The sequence below is a fragment of the Argiope bruennichi genome, chromosome 3 (assembly GCF_947563725.1).
Source record: "Argiope bruennichi chromosome 3, qqArgBrue1.1, whole genome shotgun sequence".
Taxonomy (NCBI): Eukaryota; Metazoa; Arthropoda; class Arachnida; order Araneae; family Araneidae; genus Argiope; species Argiope bruennichi.
The window spans coordinates 74994649-75008651 of record NC_079153.1 but is presented as its reverse complement, the minus strand read 5'-3'; the positions used below and the strand labels follow the sequence as shown (position 1 = coordinate 75008651).

Here is a 14003-nt window from a genome sequence, read left to right as displayed (position 1 = left end):
TAAACCCATCTTGGAGGGAAATTACGTTTCTACAGAATATTTTTAGAATTACAAAAGAATTGTCTCATTTGAATAAGCATCAACTGAATATAGAAAAAAGAATAATTTCTGAACTTCAAAATTAAGGAAGTTGTTATTGATATCGCATCTAAAGGATTTTTTAATGTAAAAATTCAAAGTAAAACAAACTAAAATTCAAAGCAAAAAAATGAATGACAGAGGGTAAAATAACAACAACAAAAGACTGATTAAATCATAAGAAGAATTCTTTAATTAACAAAATTAAATCAAATAAAAAGGGAAAAGGATATTTAATTAATATTTGTGTTAACATATTTTATATAAAATTTTAAAAAATCAATGGTTTAATAATAAATGAAATGGAAGTTAAGAAAAGAACTCCGTATGTTTTCCTTTTAAATCGGAAATTTGAAATCCAATAATTAATTTCAATATGACTGAATAAAAAAAATGTGTATTTCTTTAATATTTTAAATTTGATATCTTAAATTCAACTATTGTAGAAATATAAAAAAATAATAAATTTCACATAATTGTTTTAATTGGGACGAACAAAGGTAACTGAGGTAATAAAACTGTGAAAACACAGATTATGCTAAAAGCGGGTATTTTTCGAAACCTACTCTTAAGAATTAATTATGCACTTTATTCATCTTGTTTGGATTAATGAAAGGAAAAAAAAGGCTAGATTAAAATAATTTAAGAAATTACATAATCTGGAAATAAATGTCGATTCCAGAGACATCACAATCACATGAAAACAAGAACTGCGTTTGTCACATTATCTCCAACTATGTAATTTCTTAAGCTTTTCTCTGATATCACATCCTTTTTCCTCCTGAAAGGTACTCAATGAATTCTAAAACTAAATTAGAGGAACAGTAAACTGATATCACATGGGTATGAATTGATTCATTTAACCAGGTGCCTCTTCAGAGTCCTCTCATAAAATAAAGGGCATTATATTTTTTCAGAAAATTTAATTTTTTAAAAGCCATTTTGATAGAATGTTTTATTCATCGCTACTTCCATTTTTTAGAAAAGTCACGAAATCGATTTAGGAAGAATCTCGCCTTTTTAGATCGCAATCAATTGAAGAAAGAAAACCCTTGAATACGCATTCTCCTTTCAAATTCACATATTACCCCACATCAATGGAAAAGCATATAATCTTCAACGACAATTTTGAATAATTTTATTCCGAAGAGGAAGTGATTCAGAAATAGAAATTTTTTTTTAGTTCTTTAAAAGACACGCTTTTCTTTTAACCTTTTTTTTTAAATTTTAATATTATTTTTTTAATCTTAACCATTTTGTTTGATTCGAAACTAAATAAAGGTTTTACAAACTGCCCTCTTTTTCTTCCACCTTTTTCCTCGCCCTTATTTTGGTGGAATGAAACCAACTGGCGCATGCGCATTAATTTGGAGGTTTTCTGAATCTGAAAACAGATAGTCACTTGCATCGTTTTCATGTACTTGATCATATTCCTATCTTGAAACGATCTTGCCTTCAAGCTCTTTTTCATGGAAATATCAGCCAGTAAATACATTTTCAATCGTAAAAAAAAAATTGAGAAAGCAAATGAAATCTTTATTTCAGTATGTCTACAATTTTACAGTTAAAATAAAAAAAATAAAAAAAAATTATATTATTATAATTTTTTTTATTTATGAATGCGACTTGAGAAATGTCACCGTAATAAATATTTAGAAGAGGCTGAAATCGATATTTCGAAGCACCATCCTATGATTAAAGTGGAAGTTTAGGCTTGACTCCTCTACTTTTTACATTGTCTTAAAGTTCTACTCGTAATTAATATGCTTAGAAGAATATATTTAATATAGTCGTAACACATGTTAGTATAAAAGCGGTAACTAAAATAATGAAAATTATTATTGTGAATGTATTTAAAATATTTTTAAATATTAAGATTAGAAAACGAGGTTGTAGTAGAAATAGATTAATAAAAAAGTTTTTTTTTTCTTTTTTCTTTTTTGAAATAACCTTCGAAGAAGTGGTAAAACTTTAAAATACTGATTTATTTCTAATGAAAAATTTAACTAAAATATCGAAAAACCCTCCATTAATGAGGGTTTGCCTACTAAGAAGTAACACTGTTTAGGGACGGGTGAAGAGGGCCAGGACAGATGAAGACACCCCCCCCCCTCTAGAGTAGAATCTCACAGCCGTCTTCCAAAACTCTATAGTGTCCACATTGTCTATGTCCCAGATAATATGGAAATTTATTTGCTCTAATAGATTTTCAAAACGTTTTGAAGTATTTTTTCACGATGTAAGTCACATCAGGCAATTTGCATATAATATGTCAGCCTACAAACATTTTCATCTTGAATCATTCATAACATTAAAAAAAATGTAGTATGTTCCTTAACTAGTTGATTTAAAATACATATTTAACAGAAAAATAAGTATCGTATAGGAAGCTTGAAAAACGTATAATTAAAATATTTGGTAATTTAAATTTAAAAAAAATAATTGTATAGGAAAAGTAAAGCTAAGAAAAACCTGAGGTATAACCTCCCAAAGAAACCTGACATCGCCTGAAAACATATTCATCCCATCACTGCATAAAATTTCCATCAAAACCCTTAATTGTTAATAAACCCGCCCATACAAGCCAACAGCTATGTTCGAATTGACCACGTGTCGCTGTCAGCCTGTGCCTTGTTCTGTAAACATCCTTTGTCTGGTGCGGAAACGTGTAACCTGAGATCGGGGAGTTACGGAAGCCGTCTCGTGTTCGTGTTGACACCGGTTTCGTTCGTCCGTGCATTCGAAATGAACTGCATTCCCGTGATGCACTGCCTTCGGGAACCCTATGACCTGTCCGATGTCGAACACCCGACAAGGTACAGTCCTGAAGGACGCAGCATCGAATCGAAAAATCTGTCGTTCCAAATTAGTTACTACGAAAAAATGATTGTGGCAGTCTGTTAGGTTTTAGATACAGCATTGTATTAGCTAAGTGTTTATATTTGATATTTATCTTCATAAATATAAATCGATATTAATTTTTAAAAATTATTCTAATTATTTGAAATACAAAAAGGGAAATGGTGTTTAGGACACTCACAATGGTCGGGCATTTCATTTCTCATAAATGCGAACACTCAAGAATTTACGTAAAATTATTTGACTTCAAAGAATGTCCAAAATTTAAGGAAAATAATAAAAAAAAATTATTTATTTCAATTTATTGCATTTATTTATTAAAAAAACTATAAATTGTATCCTTTATTTGATATTATACCAGTGTATCTTTTATAAATTGATTAATTTTAAGAGAAAGTATAAGGTATAATGTGTTTCTACATGGTAAAACGCTTTAATTTTTCAAATAGTGTGCTTAATTTTTCATTTTTCATTCCTCTTTAAAGTAATTGTTAAAACCTACTCTTCAACACTTTTTCACATAGTAAAATCTGGACACTCCATTTTTGATTACTGAATTTGTAAAGTGTTTTGTGTCTTTTGTATAATACAAGAAATACATTCTCCTAAAAAGAAACGCTTGGATGCCTGACTGTGTGCAGTCGAATCTATTGAATTTACCGCCATAAAATTTGGCGCAGATGTAGTTTTAATAGTGAGTTAATGCCCACTAAAGCCTGAATTTTAAAATTTGATGAATTTTTTTTAATTTGATGCTTTATATTTCTTTGGATAATTTTCCTGAAATATCATTTCTGATAACCACATAAAGAATTAATGCGCCTTTTAAAAAGAACAGACATTTGCAGTTTTAATAAAAAAAATTTCTGAATGTGTAATGTAATTCACAAAATCTTCAGAAGTTTAAAAAATATAAGCAGGGTTTAAAAAACTTTTAGAATTAAAATTTTTGCATTCGGTAATTTTGACTTTATAAAACGTTCAAGGATATATCCCAAAAATGACCCAAGAATCTTGTCACGGACAATGCCATGTAGACCTTGCTAAAATTCCAATATCTGATATTTGCTTCTAAGAAAACAAAAATTTATAAAAATTCACTTTTTAAGTATGTAATAAAAATTTAAAGAAATTCATAATTTCAAAATTCAAGTAGTAGAATAGCCAAATACTATCAACGTTTCTCACATGTTGTGAAAAAAAGTTATTTTAATGTTTCTGCGCTGATCTTAAATCATTTTAAAAGCTGACATATTCATAATCTTGATTATCTGCCTTCCTAAAAATTAATTTAATTTATTACTGCGAAAGAAGACAATCAAATTCACAAGCCCCTATGTTCTGGATATTTTTTTTAAATATAAATATGCTTAAGTATAGACTAATATGAAACTCTTTGGAACAAAAATCATGGATCAGTTTGCTAGACTTCTAAATCAAGAAAATTAGCGCAAACTTTCAGAAATTAGCTTCATTTATACTGTAGCTATTCTGAATTACAGCTTGTTATCTAAGCTTTTTTAACTCAGCCTCTCTTTCATTTTCTTTTTCTCCGACAACTTTTTTTAACCTTGTTCTGAAACAGCTGTTCGTTTTTGTTTTTGTTTTTTTGGCACGAATTCTTTCTTTTTTACTTCTGAACTCTTTCCTTTCTATCGTTCATTTAACACCTAAATAATTCTCTAGAAAACAACTCATTATTACTTGCACTTTTCAAAATTGCAACCGTTAATTTATAAATTAAATTGTTAATAACTTAATAACTTGTTATCCTTTCTAGTTATGCTTAATTTTTCAACAAACTTTAAGTTGTTGTTGCTTTCAACTAACTTAGTTCATTCTTTTAAGCTGTTCTTTTTATTTTTTCTTCCTTTAACAAGATATGCATTTTCAAATTTCATTAAAAATGTATACCAAAAAAAATTGCAACTCAAATGCATGCCAAATAAAATATCAGAATTCCGAGGTAAAACATTGTGCATTTGATCAGGTTTGACTTATCGTTTGGTTTAGAAGGATTCACTGACTATACATTCAACCTGAATGAATTTATAGTAATAATTCGTTTAAGTTAATTATATCAAAGTTCTGCTAAACTGCATGGATTTAGGTAATCAGCCAATAAAATCCAATCTTGTTAAAAACTTGACATAAATAAAATGCTTGTAATCTGAACTTGATTAAAAGTTTTCTTTTGTGCCAATTTCTTTAACCCTATAAGTTTAACAAATAATATTTAAAGGAATTTATATCAAGCCATTTTAAAATCAACTTCATTTTGCCAAATCATGGGCTCTCTTTCTCTCTCTCTCCCTTTCTCTCTCTTTTTTTTTTTTTTTTTTTTTTTTTACTCACGCCTTTACTTTCAAAATGTAATAACAAAATTTTATTTCTTGCATGCGAGTTCTTCACAACATAATCAGCAACACATATTTTTCCAGACTTTCAGCTTCGTTGGTTAATAGTTCATATTTCTAGTAAACACGAACAAAGATGTTTATGAAGATTGTAGATAAATTTGCGTAAGTTCGGAAGGTTAAATATATATATATTGAAATTTTCACAGATTGGCGAGGTGGAAAAGAGAGTGCGGGGGGACATCATTGGAGGAAAACAGGGGAATAAACAGCGGAGGATGGCTTAATCTAAATCTACTAAACGGTAAAATGAATTTTAACAAAAATATTTTTGTCTTGAAGTATCAAAGAAAAAAAATCGTCATCAAAAATTATATATTTAGTTTTTTTTAGGCTATGTTATCGACACTCATCGTAGGTATCGATGTCTGGAGAACTTATTTTGACTTCATATCAACAAAATAAGAACACACTTGTTATGAAATTAAAATGGCATTCCATGCACTTAAGCATACACAAAATGCTTAAAGTGGGGTTTTAAAATCACGTTTGCATTCCTTCATATAATAAATCGAAATTCTCATATGAGTTGGACGAATTGGCGGTAGATTGATTCTAAATTAACTATCATCATCTAAAAATAATTACTTTACAAAGAGTGAACTAATTTTCTTTCCCTTTTTCGTTAAGTCGCAAAATTTTCATTAAAATTAAAATGTTAACAAAATCCTATATTAAATTTTCCCCCTAGTGTTTGAAGCTATTTAAATTTTAAACTTATAGTTTTAATTATCACATTTTTTCAGAAGTCTAAAGATTGAACATTTTGCAATTTATTAGCACCCATCTTTTTGTTTAAATTCTTTTTTAGAAATCTGATTAATTAATGGATCTTAATGTTTTTTCTCTTCAAAAGAAGGAGACCAATTTTTTAAAAAATATATATATATATATATATATATATATATATATATATATATTAAACGGATATATTTTCTTTTCAACACCTCTATAAATATTCTTCAATTTAGAAAGCAAATATATACTTTCATTTTTTGCCTTATTTTATTATTCAAAATTATATGAAATGTATATACATATTAGTTAAATTGTATTTTCACTTTCTTTTATTAATATTTATTTAAAAAAATAAATATTAATAACTTTTCAATAATTTATAAAAATTAAAATATAGTTTCATCGCCAAGTAAAGCAGATTCTCCTATTATTTTATTACATCGAATTTAGATCGATGAATTAAAATGAATAAAAATTTATACGATTTAAATTAGCGGACTTTATTTTTAAAAGCAAGAATCTGCCTGATGTTATATTAAAGACAAGATTGCTCTTGTATATAAAATATCCATTTCTTATAATAAAATTCAGCATTCATTTTTAATCAGAAACTAAAGTAAGAAGTAAGAAACTAAGAAGAAAAATTCACACACACACACACACAAATAAAAACATTAAAAAAAAAAAAACCTTCATAAACTAGAAAACTTACGCTAAAACCGCCATCAATATATTTCAGACATTTTTACCAATATATTACATTCTTTTACTGGGCTAACTTTATTGCGTTTTGCTTTTTCAAACAAATATTAGAAGATCACATACACAATTTATTTGTGTTTTTTTTAACTGTTAATATAGACTTTGTAGTTAAAGACTAAATCGAAGTCAAAATGTATTGAATTTGAAACAGTTGTTATTTGTATTTTCGGTAGCCTGCCGACTGAAAAAAAAAAAATGCTAGTTTTACTATCGAAAACTCATAAATGAGCATTTCGATTATCCAGTTCAAAACAGAAACTACTCATAAAATCGTGGTTAAACAAATTATAAGAACATAGTGACCTTTGATGTAAGCACTAATAATACCAACTTCTTACAAGTTTCGAATGAGAATGATGAAAATTGTACTTTCACTGCAATAATAAACTATAACTGTCAATACTTTAAAACTTAAAAATTCTACTTGTTTTCATTGTCAGAGTAGGAACGTTGATATAAAATCCAACTTATAACGTATAGCCTCGTAATTCTTTTATTTTAATTGCTGTCTTCTTTTTAAAAATGCATTAAAAATATTATAGTCTAAGGATTATTTTTAATAGGTGTGCAAGTAGCAACTCGTTGCTGAAACTGGTTGCATTAAGAAATATACTGAAATGTTGCTATTTTTGCTAAAAGTTGCTTAGTCATTGCTTTTAACTAAGAGTCATTTGCAAGATATCATACCATGTGTATCAATTTTATACGAGATGGATATCGAAATAAACAACATTTACTCCATTGCATTCTATTCTGTTTTCAACATAAAATAAAATAAACGCTGTTTACGATATGGAATGGATTTTTTCGACATTAAGTGACCATTCTGTGAGTGATTTAATAGTAAAAAAAAAGTAATTCGCAATATTTTATCATGGTAATTTGAGTCTTGAGGGCGATCCCCATCCAGGTTCAATAAAAAAAATTGACGAAGAACTTCAAGTTTTAGTGGATGAAAATCTATATCAGACTCAAGAAGTGTTTGGCAGAATAGTTAAAAGTTACTTACCAAGATATATCACTTCGATTGCACGCAATGGGAAAGATACAGGAGGAAGGAAAATAGGTTTTTTATAAACTGTTGGGAGAAACAAAAGTCGAAGAATTGGAAGATATATATATGTATATATTTGTACAAAATCATTACGAGTGATGAAAAGTGGATTCAGTACGACAATCTTAAAGCCAAAAAAAAGCATGGGTTGATGCAGGTAAACCATCAATATAAATTGCGAAAACGAATATACATACTAAGAAAGTGTACTTTGTGTATGATGTATTGTTAGTTATTTATAAGTTAGTTAAAAGTTATTTACTACGAGCTTCTGGAATATGGTCAGACTATTACAGTTGAACTTACCAAGTCCAATCAATCAAATTAAGTGATGTTTTGGAGGATAAAAGATAATCATTTACGAATCATTATTGTTGCATGACAATGCTCGTCCACATATTGCAAAACGATTCCAGTAACTCATCTTCTTAAATTGGAATGTTGTCCAAAAGCGGCGTATTCTCCGGAATTGCTTCCTTCTCATTACCACTTATTCAGAAAGAAGTCTTATAATTTGAAAGACCAATAATTCATGGAAGTTTAAAATGTGCGAAAATGGATCGATAACTGTTTTGATTCGAAACCACCAAATTTCTTTCGTGAAGGCTTTCATCATCTATCAGATAAATGACAAAAGACTATAGATAGTAATAGCGAATATTTCCATTACTGATCTTTGTAACGAGTATCGTTCCAATGAAGAAGAATTTGAGCTCCCCCAAAAATCCATGTTTGTATTTACACATCTAATAATCAAATTTGATTTTCTTTATCAGTCGCATTTGTTATTATATAAATTATTATTAAAATATTAGTTGTAAGTTCAATTAACTCTTATACAAGAATTAACATTAATAATTCCGTCAACAAAGAATTTTTAAGCATCAAATTCTAATAGAATTAAGGCCGTGTTATTTTAATAGCCGTACACATGCTTTATTTATTGTATATATGAGACCTCCCAATAAAGTGGGGTCTCAACGCATCAAACTGCTGCTGAAAACTTAATTATCTAGATAAGCTGCTTCAAATTCAACACTTTCTTTTAAGATGATGAAATTTCGCTTTCTTATGTAAACGCAGATAATTAAAAGAATTTCTTCCCCCTTAACCTTCATCATTTTAAGAAAATCATACGATTAGATGTTAGATAAAGAAATAAAAAGGGTTTTTCTTGAAGACCATGAAATGTATTAAGGAAAATAATTCAAAAAATTAAATTTTAAAAAATTGTCAGAACATAGGAAAAATTTGCACGACATCTGAATGTGCTGTATTTAAAAAGAGTATTGTTTAAAATAAATTACCTTAAATTTGGGATAAAATTTATCTAATCTCTAAAATTTAATTTTTCGGAAAATAAAATAATAGTAATTCTTCTTCTGTAAATATTCATATTCCCAACACATGATTGCACCATACGACATTTAATTTTTCCCTTAAAAAGATGGTAATCATGTGATTGCAAAAGCAATCTAGGATAGCTATTTTGTAATCAAAGCAGACAACATAATGCAGGAAGTATGTCGTATATAAAATTAAGCAATCAGTGTAAATGAAAGATGTTTGTCTCTACTATTGTGACATATAAATAATCAAGATTCGTTTAACTAACGCATAGGTTTCATTTCTAAGATTTCTATATTAAATAATTCATTCTTATTATATTTGCTGTTTATTCTTGCAACAATATAATCGCCTTGTGGTAACTATTAAATACTTTATCTGGATGTGCCAACGTAACGTTCGTAAAATTCTCAGAAATAATTCTTGCCTGATAATGCGCATTCATTGAAGTATAGATACATCAAACTAATTTTTTTTTTCAATTTACTACTGCTTCAAGATAGTTATTAAAATAAAATTATCAAAAACATAATATTTGTAAAGAGGAAAATAAAAATATGATAATCGTTTGCAATTCGTCAATTAATATCGGTTTATATTTTAATATTGTTAATAAAAGTTAATTTTATAATTATATGAATAGAACTTTTTTTTTCATAATTATGATTGCTCTATTCATTTATAATTATGTTGGTTTATGTTCAGAAAAAGAATTATTTTATTGCTTTTTAATTAAAATCAACTTCTTTCATCAGAATAATTCTTATATATTTAATTTTTTCATCTTGATTGGCTTATCCATTAATTAGTTTACTTCTAATAATTAACTGCTAAATAAATTGTTTTTAATCAAACTTGTAATTATTTAGGTACAAATAAAGAGCTGCAATTTTTGTATTCTTTTAAGATTATTATATTATCTTTCAAACATTCTTTTTTATATATGTTTTTTACTCTATGCATAAAAATTTATAAAACTTCCTTTTTATGCATAAGCAATTTTTTCTTTCAGTTCTGCTCTGTTTTTGGGAGTTTCTGATATTAATTTCCTGAAAACAATTTTTTTTTCTGTCAAATAGTTTAGCATTTTTTAATTTACAGAAGTTAATTTACTCCGTTTATATATATATAGTAGTACACATGATTTTTAAAAAAATCGTCAACTTAACTTTCGTTATTGAGTTTGTTGCATGAATAACCAATCTGTATGTGCGCATGCTCTTTTTACATTTCTGAATTTTCTTTACACATTTTCTGAATTTTCATTCTGTTTATTCATCTTAGAAACTTACGATATTCTCTATTTTTAACGTAAAAGATGTTGAATCATTTTTAGCAGAAAAAAGAAAAAGAAACCTTTTTTTTACTTGCAAGAGCTTGCCTTATTATTTTGAAAATAACTTTTTCATATTAAAGTCAACAAAATTCTTACCCCTGAATTCATTCATTACGGTGAATGCACGTTGAAAAAAGAAAAAGCTTTAAGAAGTAAATTTTTTCTTGAAACATGTTATGTAGAATGTAAAAATTCACAGAAAATATCTATAAAATGACTCAACTTTCTAAATAAATGTAGTATTTTTAGTTGAATTTTTAAAAAAAGGGCTTTTACGATTGAATTTGTATAAATTGAGTCACACGGAAAAATTTAGGGATCGCGAAAATTTTCAAAAGGCAGATTCATTCAGATTCTACGACAAAGACATGTTACAAACCTGTAAAGTTGCTGCTTCCCAACACGGTTAGTGCAATCACTGGAAAGACCGTTTGACGATCATCTCTGTTGGCTGCTGATCGGGTGCCGCATTAGTGATCTCAAAACTTGGCGATGACTTTGGCGACAAATATATATTACTGGAAACTTCGAGAATTTTAGTGATCAATCCAATAGGAACCAAGATACGTCTGATTGGTCCCGAACCTTCTCGGCCCGCCTCCTGGGAACTATTAAAGACCGGCAATCTCAAGCTGCAATGAATCGTAGACAGTTGGAGTCGTGTATCGAGTCGTCGAGGGGAAACGAAGCAACGTCGGTTGCTGAATTGAGCTGCGTGCCTATTCCTGATGTTTACTATGGAAGCAGCATCAAGTCCTGTGAGTATTATCCAGTCATGTAGTAGTGTGTTGGCGAGGAGTCAGTGGAGATTTGCAGAAGTTTGGAGAGACCGTAGAGTGAAGCTACGAAGATTCTCTCTCCTGGTGAATTCTGTCTGGCCGCTTTGTGTGCTGTGGCTGTTATTACTACCGATTTCGATTTGTGAGCTACTGTTTGTTGAAGTGTGCTGACCTGTGTACGTTTCGTCTGTATATATTTGCCGTCTTTGTGTTAGTGTCTTCGTGTCAATAAAAGTCGCCGTCCGTTATTAAAGGACTGTATTTTATTTCATCGATCAACAAATCAAAAAGAACCCCGTAGGAAGAGTAAATCCGTAACAGACACTATCAATTTTTTTTTCTTACAAATGTGGAAGAATTTTTACAATCATTTTTGTTTTTGTCTTTGCGAAGAATTTTTGTACATTCTAAAAAGGATTGCAAATAGAAAAAGTTTAAAAATTGTGTTGTTTTTAATTGCTGCTCTGTTTGATCTTCGAATTCTTCCGAGTAATAGGATTTTCACCGAAAATTTTCTAATAATCCTCAAATCTATTACACCAATGTTGATTTCTCTTTTTCAAAGAATGTACTCAGGAAAGGTAAATTCATTCCAACAACTTTTTTCATACATGTTTCGTGTAATTCTAAATAAAATAGATATAATTGGGAAACATTGTACATAGAAAAGTTTGAACTACATTAATTGTTACTAGAAGGACAATAATTTCTCTTAACAAATATTATTCTTAAACGAAAAAGAATTCTCTTTCACAAATTTATTCAGAAAGATAAATTTATTTTCATGTCGAGAATGTTCATACCTACTAAATAAGTCAAAGCATTGTTGCCAAATAACTATTTTACATGAAAAAATTTGTCATTAAACTTACAGCTACAGCCATACATATTCAAAAAGTGAATATTCATTTATATCTTAATCATATATGATGGACTATATATCATTGATTGGAATATTCTTTAGCTTCATATGGCTGCATTTGCTGTGTTGATATCTGTATCAGCAGCAACAGATGTAGCATAAAATTAGCAAGAAACTACAACAACCCCGTAAATAAAGATGTTTAGTCGTCCGATCTACTTTTCGAAATTTAATCGATAGCCTCTATGGCAAATATGTGTGATTTGTAGTATATTTTTCATTGTAAGTCCCTTTTACTATATTCTAAAGATCTTTTATTTTCTCTCATCAATGATTTTATTAAGATTACTAAGAAAGTTCGCATGTAAAAATATATTTCTGAAACATTTTTATGCTGTAACATCTCAAGAAAGTCACACTAGATGTGTTGTATCGTATTGTGTTCTTGTCCTCCAGTTCAAAATGAATAACACAGTTATATTTCAATTAATCAGATCTAAACAGAAAATGCAGTTAAAACGTTCGACTTCTACTGAATACAGCTGGAGTGGCATTTTTGATTGTATGTATGTAACTGATAAGGTGCTGTGTTATCTCAGAAGACACTGCGGGATGAGAACTAAAGTATTTATTTGCAAACAGAAGCAAATAATTTAAATAAAAATATTATACCACTAATTCATGTTGACCTTACAGGTCATACATACTATCATATACAAGTGCATGTTCCTTGGCTACCGAAAATACTGAATACTGTTTTATTAGGAGAAGTCAACTTGAAAAATCCTGAAAACTCAAGAATTGCCAGTGAGAGGGAAAGAAGTGAGAATCCCTCATCGATCTTCTCTATAGATAGCCATCATTGGAACCTGACAGAGTTGCCAAACGGAGATTCTAAATTAAGCCATCATAATATAAGCAAGACAAGTTGGAGTCATTTATTCTAGAACACACGTTACATTCAAAAGCTTTATCGTATAAGTCAAACGCATATTCAAAATTTATACGAGAAAAAATTCGCCGAGATTTACATGAAAATTCGTTCCCTTTTGTTTTCTTATACGCACGGTCATTATTTTCATTTGTCCCATTTTACAATCATAAGAGTAGATTTCATCTTTTTTGCTGTTTGTTTGTTTTATTCTTGGATACTCTGCAAAACTTTATATTAAGTGTGACGTGAAACACAAGCTGATACATTAAACAATGTGGAGATTATCTTACAGATTATTTTTCACCAAAAAACTCAATGTTAACCTTTAGCAAGAGGTAGTTTTTGAAAGGAAGATGAAAATTGATTGAAAAGATGATTTTGAAAATAATAATCAGTTAATGAAAATCACATGCCCAAAGACAATATTAGTTGTTCTCATTGATCAATTGAACATAGATCGTTAAGGGAGTTTCAATTTTAGGTTCTGAAAGCCCTCAATAAATAAATATCAATATCTTTTTACGAGATTTATTTTTATGCAATGATAATAATATGTATCTCCTGAACTCGGCTGCAGAAGTTTTGATCTTTTTAGGCTAATCGAAATTTCCATTTTTAATAGAAGTTCCCAAAAAAATTTTTTCAAAAATACAAACGAATATATATTGTTTAAGTAGCGCATAAATAGATTGTGTGTACAAAAGTGTAGATAGAAGTGTGCCCTATTTTTGTGTACCCGTGAATGTCAGTGGGCTTCTATTTTTTCACCTCTCATGATATTTCTCTTTCAAACAGTGCCATAAGCGCACTGGATATAAGGGATATGTCATCTATATC

General features: G+C 28.8%; 1 protein-coding gene across 5 annotated transcripts in view; it reads left to right on the top strand.

Moving 5' to 3' along the window:
- LOC129963981 (uncharacterized) overlaps nt 1-14003 on the top strand; it is a 78457-nt gene that overhangs the window by 52375 nt on the left and 12079 nt on the right. Inside the window, exon 1 of one of the 5 annotated variants that reach the window (XM_056078623.1) lies at nt 8616-8638. The exons of the other annotated variants lie outside the window; for them this stretch is intronic. The gene's annotated coding sequence lies outside the window, so the exon portion shown is untranslated. Of the gene's footprint in view, nt 1-8615; nt 8639-14003 lie in introns of those variants that run through there. 5 annotated transcript variants of the gene reach the window in all.